Source organism: Poecilia reticulata, linkage group LG8 (genome assembly GCF_000633615.1).
Source record: "Poecilia reticulata strain Guanapo linkage group LG8, Guppy_female_1.0+MT, whole genome shotgun sequence".
NCBI classification, from domain to species: Eukaryota; Metazoa; Chordata; class Actinopteri; order Cyprinodontiformes; family Poeciliidae; genus Poecilia; species Poecilia reticulata.
In genome coordinates, this window is record NC_024338.1 from 27,134,947 (window position 1) to 27,139,028 (window position 4,082).

General features: G+C 45.8%; 1 protein-coding gene across 1 annotated transcript in view; it reads left to right on the forward strand.

Annotated features, from left to right (window-relative positions):
* Window positions 1-1,628: 1,628 nt before the first annotated feature.
* The window catches only part of doc2a (double C2-like domains, alpha), a 21,443-nt gene continuing 18,989 nt past the window's right edge, over window positions 1,629-4,082 (forward strand). Inside the window, exon 1 of the mRNA XM_017306147.1 lies at window positions 1,629-2,523. The gene's annotated coding sequence lies outside the window, so the exon portion shown is untranslated. The remainder of the gene's footprint in view (window positions 2,524-4,082) is intronic.

The following is a 4,082-nucleotide window of genomic DNA, read 5'->3' on the forward strand; positions in this document are numbered from 1 at the left end:
TTAGAGGACCAACAGCAGCTATTTCTGATGACGAGGAGACAAACGCTGATTGTTTATGACAAACCGTTGATCCGGGCAGAAAACCATTTTTAGCTCCTGTGTCCTCCTCCTCTTCCTCAGCCAGCGGTGATGAAGGAGCTCAAACATGTCAGGGATTTTTACACGTTGGCTCAGATCCGCCTGCAGGGCCCGGTTCTGCTGCGGCGCTGCTCCACATCCTGTTTAGGTGAGAGTTGGAGTGAAAACTGGGTCAGCAGCAGAACCAGTAAAACTCAGAGTTTCTCTATGTTTCTGCTGAGAAGATACCAGAAGGTTCTTCCGAGGTTCTGGTTCTGTTGGACCTGAAGTTGGACTTTTAGACTGTGAGGAACCAAATAAGCTTTTTCACATCATTTTCTCACAAAGTAGCGAAGAACCATGAAGCCGAAGCTAAACGATGCGGGTTTGGAAACCTTCACAAGCTAACAGCGGAGGAGGGCGCTAGCTATGAAGCTAGCTGCGCTAACCCTGAAGCGGTGTAGCGCTGATGCTAAAGCGCTACACAGAAGCTAATGCTAAAGTACTATACCAACACAGTAATTACCAGAAGAGAATGTTAAATCACTATAGTACAATTATATTTAGCAGAAGCTAAATTATCCATCCATCCTCTTTGTCCCTCAGTGGGTCAGGAGGAGCTGCTGCTTCTCCACTGGCGTACCGGGCGAGAGGCGGGGTCACCTGGACAGGTCGCCAGTCTGTCGCAGGGCAACACAGAGACACACACACACACACACCTAGGGACAATTTGTAGAGGCCAATTAACCTGACAGTCATGTTTCTGGACTGTGGGAGGAAACCGGAGTACCTGGAGAAAACCCACCATGCAGGGAGAACATGGAGACTCCATGCAGAAAGACCGGGAATCGAACCCAGAACCTTCTTGCTGCAAGGCAGCAGCTCTACCAACTGCACCACTGCGCAGCTCGAAGCTAAATTATATTATTATGCCAAATTAAAGCATGTTGATACCCACCAGCTGAGACATGAGGATCTTTTCAAAACCATTCATAGTGTCAGTTTTTGCTTCAAACCCTGGTTGTTTATTCATGTAAGTGTTTAATGTTTAGCCCATCCGTTGGTTTGTTTATTGGTTTAATGTTTTCTATGAGACGGGACCAACACACTCTGACATGTACTAGCATACGTAAGAGTTTATAGGGCCACAGGAAAAAAACGTTCTGACTTTAATCTCAGTTTTAGTTTTTATCCAGTGGCACTAATCTTCCTCCATATGTGTGTCACAGAGAACACGGCTGCGGTTAAACTCACTCCAAAGAGAAACATTAACCTCTTCTTCTTTATGCTGGTTTCCAACGAAGCGCCATAAAAATGATGCGCATTACTGCCATCTACTGGAGTGGAGTGTGGACGGAACGCCACCCAAAAAAATTATATCCTGTTTCTCAATTTCGTTTTCTTAAGGTATTTCAATAAAAAACAAAAATATTCAGGAGTAGAAATTTTGTCCAAAATATTTGTATATTTAACTGCAATTTATTGTCTTGTAATCTACAGAACAACATGTTTGCCTCCAGCAGGTGGCGGTAATGTATACTAACGTTTCTGGCCAAACGCTAATGAAGAAGAAGAAGAAGAAGAAGAAGAAGAAGAAAAGTCTTAGAATTCTTAACTTTTTCTCACCAAACTTTCAGCACAGATTTAGAAAGTTATTAAGCTAAAAGTTTACAAAACAGCCTAGAAAATTAACTCTTTAGAATTTATTTGGAAAAATTAAGTTAGAGGAAGCAAAATTAGCCGAACGTTTTGAAAGTTTGCAAAATGCTAAAGGAAACATTAGATAAACTTCTAGGAGAGAACACGCCTTTTCACATCGCTGCCTCTACTCTGACACCCCTAAATAAACAGAAGCAGCTGGAAAATCAGCAAAGCAACAGAAAAGTTCCTGGTTTCACATGAGGCTCCTGATCAGGTGTGCAGAGAAAGTCCGGCTGGCTGAGCTGCTGCTGAGTGGGCGGATGGAGAGGAGGAGGAAGATCCTTCACCCCAGGGACACCTCTGAGGAAGAGGAGGAGGCCACGTCTTCCTCAGCCTTCCTGTGAGATGGTGTTGGATCACACATGTATCATTAGGCATCATTAAGCTCAAATTATACAGAGGAGCAGAAAGACAGATGCTGCTGTTGGCACATTATTTTACTCTGCCACCCCCCACAGCCTGAGGAGGAAGAGGAGGAAGAGGGGGGGGGGGGGGGGGCGTCTAATACATGTGTGATTAAAGGAAGAGCTTCATTTCATCGCTGTTGACATTGCAGATGAATGTGAAGCTGAGCGACGAAATATTAGAAATATCAGAATCTGGAGCAGCGAGGAGCAGACAGGAGGAGTGGATCAGTCACAGGGAGTCCTCCTCTTCCTCCTCCTCTTCCTCCTCCTCCTCCTGCTCGCTGCTCGTCTCTCCACCTGTTAGTGCAGACCCTCCGTCTTGCTGGTGCAGGAATCTCCTCCACTCCCACAATCAAAGGTAAGCAGCTCCTCTCCGCTCTTTGGGATTTAACTTCTCTGAACATTGTCGGCTTTTTCTGTTCAGCTTTAGAAAGTGACACATGCAGGAGCTGCAGGACTTTCCTCACTGTTTCACTGCAGGAGCTGAGATGCGTTCAGTGTCAGCGCTGCATGGGAACAAAAGAGCTGCTGGGTTTATATAACTTCATCTGCTTCAAAGGGAAAACGCAGATCAGTTTACATAAAACTGAGCTGATGCATTCAATGAAAACAGGATTCCAGGAAAATTCCTGAATTTGTTAAGTGGAGGTTGTGAACAGTGAGGAGAAACCTCTCCGTCGGCGTGTTGTATCTGCTGTAATATTTAGTTTGAACTGTGAAATGTGTTGCATATGGCTGGCTGCTCTAGTATTTCCTCCATCCAGAAAATGAAAAATGCTCCAGCGTCAGGACGAGGCTCAAAGTTTCCTTTCCAACGTCTCAGTTCCAGCTCTGGCTGGCGCTCTGCAGGAACTAAAACACAAAATCTGCTGGAAGCTGCAAAGCGCCACCTACAGGCCCAGAGGGCAACAGCTGAGACCTTTCCACGTTTTAATCATTGAAGCCTCTGATTTACCAGCAACATGCACCGAGAAACGCCTTCCTCCGTGCAGATAGGGGGCGATAGAGCAGATATTACGGCACGTTTAGGAAGAACAACCAGCATGGCTAAAGCAGTGCTAGGCTAACGGCTCCACTGTTGTTGACAGTTTACCAGAGACTCAGTCTGGATTATCATGGCAACACTTTTTCATAGTTAGCGTCCAGCGCTGGCCTGGCTATCGCCTTCCTGCTCTGTTCCACTAGATTCTCATTTCCCTTCACAGACAATTTGGGCTTTCTGCCATCCACTCTGATTGTCTGGTAGATTTTCTGCCAGGCCAACCGAGCAGAAGGAGAAGTTATTAACAATAACGTTATTTTTTCTGCTGCTTTGGGATCATAGTCAGCAGGAAGTGAGGGATGCCATTCAGGCCGCTTAGGCCACGCCCCCAAATATTAATATTAACGTCTGAGCCGCCTTGTTCAGATCGGCAGGTAATCTCCCGTTAGCTTCATAACGTTGAGCTGGAGCGTTATGTACATAACGCTAGCGACGTAAATTTAAACACAGGCCACGCCTCCAGGAGGTAATGGACCTCACCAAGCTCCGCCCAGAAACACCCTCTAAAACCCCACATGGCTGCATGTCTCACAAACAAAGCCTCGCGGAGCTTAGCTTCTATGTAAACATGGCGTCTTTCACTCCGACTGACTCTGCAGAATATTTCTGAGTCGATTAGTTTAGCATTTCTGCCGGATTTTCACAAAATATCAGCCACGACAAGGGAACCAACAAGTTCATGTCATCTTTTCTGGACGACATCAAGATATTTTAGCCACACGATGCCTCTAACATTGTGGCGTTGCAGCTAAATGCTACCAGTCGATGAGGAAAACAGCAGATCCTCAGACCCTCAGCATAAATATAGACAAGATCACTGATGGCTGTTGTTCTTGGAAGGCTGGGTGAGTCGGGCATTCATGGTTTAGAGGGTT